A 14638-nucleotide genomic window follows, 5' to 3' on the forward strand; every position below is an offset into this window, starting at 1 on the left:
TTCTTCGGCCTTTTGGTTTCCTGATGTATTAACAATGGCATTTAAAACCCTGAAGATTATGGCTCATTTTGTTCCCATACCAAATGCATCTGAAAGAGGCCATCATTTAGAATCAGTCAAGCAGAGAGACCTCTGTTCTTTTACTCCCTTCACTGAGAACATGCATGGAGCCGTTGAGAAACCACATGAAATGAAGTTTCACTGCCCTTCAGAGGGTCCAAAAGATTGACTCGCTTTAGAAAGTTTTGAAAAATTCTGAAGGTCTCCAGAGAGAAGAGGAAGAATAAATATAAACACTAAACTTTTAGAGATTATTTCTGGATGAATTAAATATAGATCCTCAGAATTTTTTTCTTTTAGCCAGTGATGAATTGCATTATAAATTTCAAATTCAACATTTCTATCACAATTTTACCTTAGGCTTGTTTTTAAAAGGACTTTTTGTCTAGGAGCATAGAGGGGAAACTGAGGAAAAAGGATCCAGTCCTCACTGTGCCTTTAGAGAATTTTAAAATGTGACATGGGAGCCAGAATACTTTGCTTAAAACCGATGAATTGGGCTTCCCTGGTGGCGCAGTGGTTGAGAGTCCGCCTGCCGATGCAGGGGACACGGGTTCGTGTCCCAGTCTGGGAAGATCCCACATGCCGCGGAGCGGCTGGGCCCATGAGCCATGGCCGCTGAGGCTGTGCGTCCGGAGCCTGTGCTCCACAACGGGAGAGGCCACAACAGTGAGAGGCCCATGTACAGAAAACAAACAAACAACAAAACCGATGAATTTAATGAGTTTGGATGATCAGTGGGCCCAATATGGAAAAGGAAATACACTGTTGAGAAGAAAATAAGTCATTTCAAGCCTCTCTGAGTAGTAGGAGTTGACCCAGTAAAGAGACTGGATGCATGGGATTTCTAAGATGTAAGAATTCAAGCACCAACACATATATATATGGAATCTTAAAAATAAAAAAAAAAAAGGTCACGAAGAACCTAGGGGCAAGACGGGAATAAAGACGCAGACCTACTAGGGAATGGACCTGAGGATACGGGGAGGGGGAAGGGTAAGCTGGGACGAAGGGAGAGAGTGGCATGGACATATAGCTAGCTAGTGGGAAGCAGCGGCATAGCACAGGGAGATCAGCTCAGTGCTCTGTGATCCCCTAGAGGGGTGGGATAGGGAGGGAGGGAGGGAGACGCAAGAGGGAAGATATATGGGGATACATGTATACATACAGCTGATTCACTTTGTTATAAAGCAAAAACACACCATTGTAAAGCAATTATACTCCAATAAAGATGTTAAAAAAAAAAAAGAATTCAAGTACCCCCTAGACTTGGCAATTAACCGTTTTTAATGCCCTTGGAACTAAAAACTGTTTAGTAGGAGACAGTGGAATGCCAGCTGCAGCCAGCACCATCCCAGCACCTCCAGAGGCCCAGAATCACAGCTGCCTAAGTACCATCATTCCCACCCATCAGTTGCTTACATTTTCAAAAGCAGCCTGTATAAATACAGACAGTATCTCTAGTGCAGGGGTTCTCGTCCTTGGTTCTATTGACCTTGAGACGGGATAATTCTTTGTTGTGGATGGCAGGGGAGGGGATGGGGCTTTCCCGTGCATTGTAGGAAGTTCAGCAGCATCCCTAGCCTCCACCTGCTGTCTCTAATAGCACTGCCTACACATACTCCCCTCCCTACAGTTGAGACCATTAAAAAAGTGTCTTCGGACACCGCCAAAGACAATTGGGGTGGGGGTGGGGCAAAACTACTTCTGGGTTAAAAAAAAATTTCAGCTCTAGTGGCTCCAAATCCTTCTCCTCTTGCTTGCCCTTCAAGCAGGGCTAGTGTGGCAGGGAGGCTGGATAGCAGGGCCTCATCCCGAGGTGGGGGAAACAGACTTAAAGTGCTTCCAATCACTCTGTCGTTCTGTTTTGTTGTTTGTTTTTGTTTTGTTGTTGTTTTTCCTCACCAGAGACCTTACCGCTGCAAAGAGGTACACAGAACGGCCTCTGTAGGAAAGGGAGGTCAAGGTTCACAATGCTGGGACTGGAGGTCATAAACATGCCTACATATGTCTCTGTGCTCACGTTTGGTACAATGGCTGGGATATGATTAGTAGTCAAGTATTGCCTAAATGTCTGAAGAAGTAGAAGAATTCTCCAGTTCTGCCCAATTAAAGCAATGAAATGCATGACACAGGATAAGTGCTAGCCAAAGACATATGTTGGCTATTAATTTCAGGAATTTTTGAGGCATGTTATTAAAATATCAACCTATTCCCACAATTCCACACCTGTATATTCAGTAGGGCTCCTTAAGTGTTAGAACCGATACTCTGAATTATCTCACAGCTCATTTAAACAGAACAAAGATAGGAACCATGAATTTATCAAACAAAAAATAACTTCTATTAGCAAATTAAAAAAAAAAATCCTTTCATTCCCTCCCTCGGAATCTTTATATTCTTACTTCAGACTCAAATGTAACTAGCTCAGTTATCTATCTTGCAGCTCACTGAAGATTAGAAGCACCCAGTTTTGAGGGGACAGGGGGGTGTTCTGAGAATCTCCTAACTGTTCTGTGGCCGTCCAAATCCTGACCTCCAACACCCAGTCATCAACACAGCTACGATGTTTCTAGAATACAAATCTGATCATGTAACTTCTTTGAATACCTACGTTTTCTGGCTCTTCATGGTCTCACAGTTGCTTCTCTCACCACACCTCCGTAGTACGTACCTGCTGCCTATCTGCTTCTCGTTCTCCTCTCTGGCCTTACAGAGGATAGCATTCAGCTGTGCTCCGCTGCATTCAGCTCTCCTCTCCCCATCAGTCGTGTATATGCTGCCACTACTCCTTGAAGATTAATTACTCTCCTCCCTTCATCTGGCTAACTCCCACAAGACCTCTCTCTCTACCTGCCACCCACTCCTTAGGAGGTCTCCACGCTGCCTCTCCTGCTGTGGACCCCTCCACACTGTGATCAGATGGGTGCATATCTGAGGGCTATAGATACGAAAGAGAAGGGCTAGTGGGAAAAAAAAAATCTGCCTTCTCAAGTACAGACTGCTATAGGAAATAATAAAAATAATAGCTTAAACTTGTTGACTGCCTGTTATGTCAGACATTACTCTAATGACCTGTCCACGTAGGAATTGGTCTGACCTCACAAACCACCCTATTATGCTAATTTTACCGATGAGGAAACTCAGATATACAGAGTAGAGTAACCTGGGGAAGCTAGTAAGTGGCAGACTCTCAATCCCCACACTATGGTCTCCTGCAGCATCTGCCCTCCAACTAGGTGACTTCTCACTTCTGAGCACCCAGGAAGCATCAGGCCAGTGTCGCCTGCTGATGGGAAACGACTGGTACCACAAGGAGAGAAGACAGGCGGGGAGAGACGGGAGATGACACGGGGGAGACAGTGCCCCACTCACCCCTTAGGAACAACAGTGTGTAACTGAACGGTGGTGCATTCATCCAGAAAAACAGCTGAATGCTAACAAGAGAGGAAAGAGAATAGAGGGTTTTGTTATGTGACTAGTGGCTCAAGGAGATTTCTATGTCCCAGTGCATGGAGCGGTGAGTACCATCAATGATGTGTCATCTGAAACTGTAGCTGCACAGTAAGGATCTTAGAAAGAGGCACATTTCTAACTATATGCATCACTGTTGTTACTTTCTCAAGATTAAGGCCTCTGCTTATCAGTCCAATTTTTGGTTTCATTTTCAATATCCAGCAAGACTTTCAATGCAGAATTCTGGCAGGTGGATGAAGGCTGAACTGATGGGTTTTCATTCAGACTTTCGGGAATGGAAACACAGTAAGCTTACTATGAAAACGTAGTAAGTTTAAAAAATACATACAGGGCTTCCCTGGTGGCGCCGTGGTTGAGAGTCCGCCTGCCGATGCAGGGGACACGGGTTCGTGCCCCGGTCCGGGAAGATCCCACGTGCCGCGGAGCGGCTGGGCCCGTGAGCCATGGCCGCTGAGCCTGCGCGTCCGGAGCCTGTGCTCCGCAACGGGAGAGGCCACAACAGTGAGAGGCCCGCGTACCGCAAAAAAACCAAAACCAAAAACATAAATCCTGAGAAATTAAGGGGAAATGAATTTGTTTATTAAACCTAAATTATATCATCCTTAACAAATATGAAATATAAATATTTTTTAATGGGAGCTGGTGAATTATAAACTTGACAGAGCAGTTGTAGAACTGAGGAGTCCACCTTCTCCCCTTTTGTGTGCTCATTCATTACCCGCTCACTGACTGTCTGCTTTGCTCACAGGCCTCCTGAAACTGCTCTGTGGCTGAGATGATGATTCATCAGCTCTTTACTCCATTCTGAGTCCCACTATGAACGTGAAAACTGCAGAGGCCCTCATCTTGACAGGGCAGCTCTTAAACGTTAGCATTTTCTCTTATCAAATCTGCTCATTTGCCACTCTGTTTCTTCCTTGTTCTTGTTTTCTTTCTTATTTTTCTCTTTTAACTTTTGGCTACTAATAGAGAAACCAGTTCTTATAAAAACAAGACCTTTCAAGCTGCAGCAAGAGTTCTATGAGATGATGAGATAGCTGGTAATGTTTCCACTTTTTTTTTTTTAACAACATTTTATTCCACAGAGAATTGTGTGATCAGCTTTGTTTTGCACTCCTTACGGGGGGAGGTGTGTGTATATCTGTGTGCATGTAAAAATGAACATATAAATATATGCATGAAGATCTAGTTCTACCAAATAACTGAAAGAACATGGATAGGCTAAGCCCTTGGACTAAAAAGATATTGCTCTTATAGTGTATTCTCATTATTTGTAAGAATTTAAAATGTTACCTGCAGACTTTAATTTTTACAGAAAAAGAATCACAAATACTGGATTTTATTACCACAGTTATCAAAATGGTGCAGTTTAAACTCTTGGTATTTTGTAGAATTTAGTGTTTAATATAAAATACTGGGACCACAGCTATTGCTATGTTAAGGGGCAAATGCTGAGAAATAGATTTCATTTATGTTTCATATTTAGTTATTGAAAAGTAAAAGCAGATTCATTTAATAAAGGAACTTATGCTTTTTGCTGAAATTTTTAAAAGCTATAAATCACAAAGATTTGTTATACATAATTCATTAAAAGATTCAGTTCATCAGCTTATTATCTTCTGCAAATTGGTTTTGATCACGGCAGGTGTTAACATGAAAACATCTGAACTGCTTCTAACCCCAATGTCAATCTAGGAATAGTGCAGCCTACCGTTTTGTCCAGGACCCCTCTTTATTTTAGTTCTTGGTTTTTGCTTTTCCTCTGGGTTCAAAAAGTAGTAGGTGTAGTTTTAGGAGAATATTTGTTAATTTCAACCTTTATAAAGCAACTAGCACTCTGTTCTCCTTTCCTTCCCAATAGGTATCTTAGCCCATTCTCTTCTGCCTTTAGATTGTCCCCAGAGGCCACAATCTTTAAGATGCTGGAAAAGGAAGATTCTGCTTTTCAGCAGAAGATCAGGAGATTCAGCCCCTCATTTTATAGTACCTTGGACAGTGACAAAAGCTACAAGGGCCGGTAATTTATGAAAACGCACTCAATTCAGTTAAAAATGTACTCCACACATGAATGTTTTCTTTAGGGGAGTAAGTTATAACATGCTTGTCTGTTTCTCAAAATCCACATTTATATTACCCTGGAATCTTCCATGACCTCAAACTGCAGAAACAATTTTCCTTCATGTCAACACTTCACAGAAATGGCCAAAACTATACTTACCAAATGAAAAAGAGATATTTTTATTTACATTGAAATCTTTTCCCGTCTAAATCTTTTCCCTTCGCTGTAATCAAACCTGCTCAATACTCTTCCTACCCCACTGTAGGCATGTCACCAGCTATAACCAGTTTTCCTGTGGCACTTGTGAGGCACACTAGTTTAGGAATAATTATAATGAAGTTATTAAAAATTGCTATGCTTGAAGCAACAGTTCTCTCTAAACATTTCAGCAAAATCAAGTTGTCAAGTCTGGATTATTGGGGCTGAAACTGCTAAAAAGGGTCAATTGCTTTTTTTCAGTGGAAAAAAATCTCTGCCAAAATTTTCTAAGCATTTTTTATTACCTCTCAAAGGTTTAAATGCCCACTTCCATGTGGGAAATCTGTAAACAAATATCATCTGAACTTTCCATCTTTTGCTGTTGATTCCTGCAAGTTAATTACAATGTATTTCAGAGGGGATTTCACTGACAGGGAGGATTAATGGGGTAGCCTGACAGCTGGAGTCCTGAGTTAGATGAGAAATTAAAATAAGGAACTTGACCTAGTTTCAAAAGGGACGTTTGTTATTTTCCTCAACCCAAACCAGTGTAATCTTTCAAATGCCTAAGGTTTTACTGCAGGGAACTAAAATATATATCCATATATGTAAGGAACTCTTGTAAAACACTTACAACTTTGACTTTAAAAAACACAATTTGATATTTCCTTTTCCTTTTCTTGTAGAGTTGGCCTTCCCTATCTGCAGGTTCTATATCTGCGGACTCAACCAACCACACATAGAAAATATTCCAAAAAAAAAAAAAAGTCCAGAAAGTTCCAAAAAGCAAAACTTGAATTTACCACACATTGCGCATTGTATTTACAACTATTCACTTAGCATTTACATTGTATTAGGCATTAGAAGTAATCAAAGATGATTTAAAGTATGCAGAGAATGTGCTAGGTTATGCAAATATTACGCCATTTTATATAAGAAAACTGTGTGTCCGTGGATTTTGGTATCCCTGAAGGGGGTGGGGGGTGGTGTCCTGGAACCAAGCCCCTGCAGATACTGAAGGACGACTGTATATTCCAGGCTATGAGCACTCACTCTTCTCTCCCAGCTACTACCCCCATACATTACACGGTCCTCAGGAGTAATGAATGCCATAATGAAGTTTGGGAATGGAGGGAAGTAAAAACGTCAAGTGTGATATATCCAAAGTACAAATTCTTATCTTAAAACCTAATTTACATGCATGACCAGACTATAAGAGATTTATGGCACTGTGGCAAATCACTAGGAAACAAAAGCATTCAAGTTTTGTAGGGTTTTTTCCCATTAAAGAGAACAGAGTTTAGCAGCCTACTTGACATACTGGGCAGACAGCCTAGGCTCAAACCAGCATCACAACTTTGTTTCCACCTTCAGGCTCCAAGCTGGTCTTACCACTGTCAGTCTCTCACCTTTAGTTCCTGTGATCTGTCTGATTAGTCACCTTAAAAACCAGCTCCAGGAGCTCGCCATTCCCCTGCTCAAACACCTATCATGTCTCCCAGTTACCTGCCAAAGTAAAGCACTGCAATGTGTTTCCACCGACTTTGAGAATTTTTTCCCCACCACTCTCCCAAATATCCCATGTTTTTACAGAATGGATGCATTTGCTATTCCTTTAACATGCCTCTCGATTTTCTTTCCTTTCCCTTTCCTTTTTTCTTTCCTTCCCACTCTTCTTCCCATGTGGAATGACTCTTCAGTCATCTCTGTCAAATCCTCCAAATACTTCAACAAGCAAGGCAAACGCCCTCACCACCCTCCATGAAGTCTATCTTTTTTTTTGCGGTACGTGCGTCTCTCCCTGTTGTGGCCTCTCCCGTCGCAGAGCACAGGCTCCGGACCCGCAGGCTCAGCGGCCACAGCTCAGGGGCCCAGCCACTCCGCGGCATGTGGGATCTTCCCGGACTGGGGCACGAACTCGCGTCCCCTGCATCGGCAGGCTGACTCCCAACCACTGCGCCACCAGGGAAGCCCCATGAAATCTATCTTGATTCTCCCAAACAAAAGTGCTCGCCCCCTTCCTAAGCCACAAACACATCAATTATACTTCTCTAACAGCATTACCACTGGAGCAGAGTCATCAGACTCTATCCATCTACCCCCTGAAAGGCTTCCTGGGTAGACTTGAAGCTCAAGAAACACACTAAATTGCAATGACCTAGCTTCTAGTATATGGGTCAATTTTCAGTGCTACTGGGGTGTATATTTCAAAAGATTATAAATTAAATGATAAACGTTAAGTGTAGAAAATAGAAAAAATAAATACGTACAAAATATTTAAGATAAGCTGCAATATCAAAATTCAGACATTACCACTGTTAACTTTTTAGTTATATGTTCTTGCAGATTTTTTATTTTATTTTACATATATGTAAAAAACCAAAAAATGAGCTTTTCATGTAACTCTGTCTTGTAATCTATTTTATACTCTGGACATCTTTCCAGGTCGACTATGTTTTCTCAATGTTAAAAACAAGGCTGCCTATAGAGTTTCACAAAGCTTAACAATGTCTGAAGAATAAATTCTAGAATAGAATTGCTGAATCTTTGGTTAGGGACATTTTTAAATGTTTTTGAATTTTTAAGTGATATATTTCACCAAAGACAGCCTTTTCCACTGTATCCTCAGATAGTAGCAAATACATTCACTCGTTCATTTGTTATTTGACAAGTACCTGTGTGAGAATTACTACCTAATTGCACTGTATATTCTTGTTAAAAACAAAAATAAATTTTGGTATAGTATTTATAAAAGGTTGTAAGCATAAGCGATATAATTGAACCTACAAGGGGATTAGAATTTTTGGAGAAAGTACTAATAACATTTTAATATAAATACTGCCAGTATATTTTAGATATAACAAAAGCATTTCTGTTGAAAATAGTAAGTGCTCAAATTATAGCTATTACTGTAAGTTACTATTAACTACTGAAAGCAGGTCAACTCTGATTTGTTGCTGGTCTTTAAATATTCTTTTAAATATAATAATAAATACACTGCTATAGAGCGTCATGTTGCAGCTCCTGGGATTTAAATAATCTGCTACAAAATTAATGAGCCAGAGGTTTTGGTATAAAAAATTATAATTACTATAAAAGGTATATGATAAAGCTGGTTTAGTTAATTTAATCTGGTACACACTATCAAAAGATCCTACTTTGCTTCTGTCACTAGCACCTATGTGAGATGAAGTCATTACTCTCTAGAGCTGCACTGTCCAATATAGTAGCCATCAGCCACGTGCAATTACTTAAATTAAAATTAAATCCAGTTCCTCAGTCACATTAGCTACAGGTTAAGTGCTCACTAGCCTCATGTGACCAGGAGCTGGCATATTAGATAGTGCAGATCTATAACAGTTCTACCATTGTAGATGCTCCAGGTTACCTCACTGTAAAATGAGGACACTGAAAGACATCATCTCTAAAGTAACTTCTAGATCTAAATTCTAATGATTTTGTGGCTTAAGGTACTTTTCTGTTTCCCTGAAAACTTCATGAAAATATTATATCTATAAAATCTTAAATTCATAGAATCACAGAATTTTAAAAATAGAAGTTTCTTTAGAAATCACCCTTTCATTTATTTCCTAATTTTTTTTTTTTTTTTTTCTGTACGCGGGCCTCTCACTGTCGTGGGCTCTCCCGTTGCGGAGCACAGGCTCCGGACGCGCAGGCTCAGCGGCCATGGCTCACGGGCCCAGCCGTTCCGCGGCACGTGGGATCTTCCCGGACCAGGGCACGAACCCTATTTCCTAATTTTTAACATGGAAAAAGCTGAAGTAGAGGACATAAAAGATTTGCCCAAGTTTTTAAGACTAGTGAACGGAGGAACAGAACCAGAATCTACAATTCCTGATCTACTACTACTAACCCAGTGTTATTTCCATGGTGCAGGAGAGAAAAGGAAGCAGTTACATGAAAAACAAAGGCCACTTAAATAAATAAATAAGTAAAAAACAAACAAGAAACAAAGGCCACCGAGTGTGTGCATACGTTTCTTAGGCGCGCGCGCGCGTGTGTGTGTGTGTGTGTACCTATTTCACAGAGCTCACCCTCCTGGCAGCCTAGTGGCAAAGATACTCCTGTAGCCATGTGCACAGCTAGCACCCAGATCTTGGATTATGAAGTATTACTTTCCACTCTAAGGAACCAGGGCTCCTGAAGAAATGGCTGATTCCAAGGCTGAGTCAAGGAAAGTACAAGATGAGTCCGTAACACCTTGTGCCAGAAAGTAAGGATATGCTCAAAAAATAATGGAGATGCATCCAAAGGACGCAGGAGCCAGCCTCAAAGGGATCCCGCTGTCCAAATCTGGGACAGTTAGAGCATCAAAATATTTACAGAAAAGCATTATAATCTACAGAGTAAAATAAATATCCCTGAGACCACACTAATATAAACAAGAGAAAGGAAAAGTTCTCCCTTACAGTAGAAAGCTAACTTATAGATGTAGAGGGAATGATGAATTAGAAAATCACTCTTTGGCAACCAACCTAAGACTGATTGATTCAGGCAAGAATCATTGATGCTAAAACTAATAGGTGAATCTATGAGGAAGAACAGAATATTTACATAGCTTCAAAGTATCTCCCCACAAGACATTTATTAATTACAAAACAAGATGAGTAACTTGATAGTGGAGAAACCTGGCAGACAGCACCTTAACAGAGTGATGGAGGATATCACCAGGAATGGGACCAAACAACATGTGACTCCTGATATGATACACTGAAGACAAAATATCACTCCTGTGGCATTCTTGCTGGGAGTATACAACCTAAATCCAATCATGAGGAAACATCGGGCAAACCCAATTTAAGAACATCCTGCAAAAATAACTGGCCTAAATGCTTAAAAAATGTCAGTATCATGAACTATAAAGAAAGGCTCAGAGAAGTGTTAAAGAGTAGACACATGGTAACTAAACACAATGCCCAATCTTGAATTTTCTTTTGCTATAAAGGACATCACTGGAATAAATGGTGAAATCTGAATAAGGTCTGTAGTTTAGATAACATTATCACTGATAGTGTTAATTTTGATACATGTAATATGGTTATATAAAAGACAGTGCTTGTTTTTAAGAAGGGGAGAGAAAGAATTAAAAATAAATCTTCCAAAATGTTAACATTTGGGGAATCAGGGTTAAGGGCACATGGAAATTCTTAGTTGCAACTATTATTGCAACTTTCCAGCTTTTCTATAGATCTGACGCTATGTGAGAAAAAAGAATTTTTTTTAAAACCATGGCCACTGAATCCCTATTTGTTATTGATATTTAAAGAAGATTAATCTAACTTTTGACTCCTTTACTCATAGGATCATTAATTAAAATTGGGAAAAACTGAATGTAAAACACACAAAGTTTTCTAAAAATATTCTACAACATTTTCTCCAAATTAAAGTGTGAGATGTAAAGGAAAAGCAAGCATCTTACCCATTTTCTTCTCCATTCAAATTACAACTGTCTTGCTATAAAATGCAGAGGAAATACAAAAATGTATTCCTTTACATAGTGGCCCACCTTCAGGTATTTTTTAACTTTTTTTTTTTCAGAAGAAAACAATCAATCTGATTTGACCAGATGGAATAAAACTGTCATATGCGTAATGTTAAACTGGCCAAAAATAAATACGAAAATTGAGCAAAGAGCAATTTAAGGGTGAAACTGGATGGCTTCGTGTGGCAGAAGGAAATGGAATCTGGCATCCAGAGCATCAGGAGATGAGCTGGGGGAATTTCAGGGAGCAATTTCCCCAAACCATGCGTCAATTGACTTGTATTCTTAGCTCAAGCTAAGCCTTGAAAGATCCAGCTCTACGAAATCAGCATTCACCTCCCAGGACCAAGACAGACTTCCAGTTCAGCAGCTCAAACCAAATTAAAAGCTGTTGTTAAACACAAGCCAAACAGAAATGTTTTTCACACTTTTTTTCCCTAAAGTAAGATAAAAGCTAACTAAATAGTCTCTTAAGAAGTAAAATATCGTGATTTTGAATTAGGGAGTAAAAGCTACTTTAGTTGGATCCTAGCATAATTTACCATGTTAACATTACCAGAGCCTTTTGTAACTGCAGGAAAGAATATCACTTTTCTCTCCCCATTTCCTTCTCTTCCCCAAAATGGTCGTTTTGTATATTTGCCAGCTAAATTATCAAATCTTAGACTGAATTCCTCTGCTTTCTTTACCAATAACTTGCACATGGAAACATTTGGGCTGAGGAGGCATTTTCTTAGTCTATTAGGTTATGTTTTACGTACATGTATGCTTGAAGAGGGATATTTATATACTTATAAATACTGGGAAATAAAGAAGTTTAACTATGTTAAACGATTCTTTAATTGCTAATCATAATGATGATTCTTTAATTGTTAACAATTCTTTAATTGTTAAACATAATGTATGTTTTACGTACATGTATGCTTTAAGAGGGATATTTATATACTTATAAATACTGGGAAATAAAGAAGTTTAACTATGTTAAACAATTCTTTAATTGCTAATCATAATGATGATATTCTTAATCACTTATTCAAAAGCTTACACTGCAGCTAAAGAGTGTGTCCTGAGTGATGCTTCTCAAACTGGAGTTCTGATAGTAAAAGCATTTGGAAAATGGAATGAATTATGTCTCTTATTTTGCAGAATTACAACACATATCATTATATCAAATGTTTTGAGGAATCCCTTAGTAAGTAAGCAATTTAATAAGGGTCTCCCAAATTTACCTGACTAAAGACTTTTTTGGTGCAATATTTGTTAATCTGGGGTAGGTCTGGGTTATACTCTACAAATGTCATTACAGCGTTTAAAATATATATTAAAGGATTCTCTTCAAAAGACACACAAATAATATTGTTTCAACATGATATTTCTCTTAAAATGAAAACTATGTAGCAGTAAATTCTCTTTGTAGGTCAAACATACTGGGATAAGCGTATTGATGGGGAATTTAGGGGAAATCAAATTTAGAGGTCACCTGATTGTCTTAATAGAACATAACTAAACTTGATGATTTACTGATCAATCCTACTGAAGTTTTTTATTATTATTCTTTACAATACGAATCCATGATGCAGTTTTACAGAGGGCAAGAATAGACGTTAAACTCCATCAGCAGGGTCCACAAGTCTGTTGTGGATGAACATTTTCTCCTCTTCCTAGAACCTTGTAAAACATCAAGTACATCTAATGGACCAATTAAAGTGATAAACCATCACAGCATGCTCACTGCTATATCCAAACAAGCCGTTCTAAGAACAAGCACAGCTGACTGCAAATGAAAATTCTCTCTAAATCCTGGATGTAGGAAAAACTGGGGCAGCTATCAGCTCAGTTCTCTAAAAGTCAATGAGAAAATCACCAAAAGTATGCAGAATTCCAGACGATATCTATCTGGGGGCAGGGGGCGGGGAATCTGTAGGGAGAAGGAAGGAAAGGGAAAAAATTAGATCTGAATCCTTCATAAAGTATTTTATTATGAAGCAGGCAAAATCATGACCAACACCAGAATAGAAGCTCTCTCCTTGGAAGAACAAGAACAGGACAGAGGCCACCATACTAAGATCCAGCAGCTGCCCCGGAAACAGAAGCGCTGCTGGTATGATAGCTGAGGTCTCCTTCACAGGCCTTTAAGTCTCCAAATGATATGAATGTACCTACTTTGCTTTCAAATTAAATCTTCTGTAATAATTTCACTAATAGCAACCATATGGGAAGCATCTGTAGCTCTCCTCCATTCTAATTTTCATAGGCAGAAGAAACACCGACAAAAATAGTCCCACAGCCTGTCACGGAGCCACCGCAGGCTGACCTAGTTAGATGCAGCAGGCTGAGTGCATCTGAGCTGCCTTAATCCTGCCCCAGCTTTGAGGCTGCGCTGTGCCCCAGAGCTCAGGCCTTAGAGTTCACCAGGTCTTCACCGTTCATGAGTTTATAGTTGAGAGGTCATACTTTCGTCTCTGAAACCGTTTTAGCGTGGATCTGCCTGAATCACCAACAGCCATGACCAAATCAACCCTTTGAAATAGGGAGATTTCTGAAATCACCGTTCGCAAAGATCGTAACAAAGATTGAAACAAAAATCCATAACGATATTAAATTGCAAATGCTAAAATGGGAAAATATCTGTAGCATATGTGGCCAGAAAAAAGGTAGGTACCCTTTATTTATTAAAAAGAAAAAAAAACACTCCATTAGAAAATGTCACAAGAAATAAACATATAATTCACAAAAGGAAAATGCTAACAAGCATATAAGAACTGTTTAACATCAGTTATTAAATAAAGGCAAATTAAAATAACACATCATTTCTTTGCCTATAAAATTGACAGAAATTTCAAATAAGAGGATATCTATTATAACTGTTTGAGAAGAATGTTTCAAAAATGTTTCTGACACTAAATGGAAAGAAAACAGTTTGTAAAACCACATACGCAATGATATGACAAGTCTGTAAACACACACAAACACTAGAGTTTCTAAAGACTACACACACACACACACACACACACACGCACACACACCCCAAATGTTAACATAGCTATATGTAGATGGTAGGACTACAGGTGATTTTAAAATAAGTTTAATCCTTTTCTGCATTTTCTAAGTGTCTCACAATATTTATTACTTTTACTATCAGAAAAATGTATGTTACATTTAAAATATTTAGGCAGTAACTAGTAGGAGTTGCCTGGAGACTATTTCTGTTCATGATTTTTCTGTGCTCCAGTCATGAGTGATGGCAGAAAAGATGTTTGGATTTGGATCGCTAATACGGGTGCTCACTTCATATGCTAACGTGGAGAGCTGAAAGGCTTGTTGCGATGTGTATTTATTCT

At 39.2% G+C, this 14638-nt stretch overlaps 1 protein-coding gene across 19 annotated transcripts in view; it reads right to left on the reverse strand.

The window, feature by feature from the left end:
• MAP7 (microtubule associated protein 7) overlaps positions 1 to 14638 on the reverse strand; it is a 164839-nt gene that overhangs the window by 96744 nt on the left and 53457 nt on the right. Inside the window, exon 1 of one of the 19 annotated variants that reach the window (XM_067010888.1) lies at positions 2735 to 3313. The exons of the other annotated variants lie outside the window; for them this stretch is intronic. The gene's annotated coding sequence lies outside the window, so the exon portion shown is untranslated. Of the gene's footprint in view, positions 1 to 2734; positions 3314 to 14638 lie in introns of those variants that run through there. 19 annotated transcript variants of the gene reach the window in all.

The sequence above is a fragment of the Kogia breviceps genome, chromosome 13 (assembly GCF_026419965.1).
Source record: "Kogia breviceps isolate mKogBre1 chromosome 13, mKogBre1 haplotype 1, whole genome shotgun sequence".
Lineage (NCBI taxonomy): Eukaryota > Metazoa > Chordata > Mammalia > Artiodactyla > Physeteridae > Kogia > Kogia breviceps.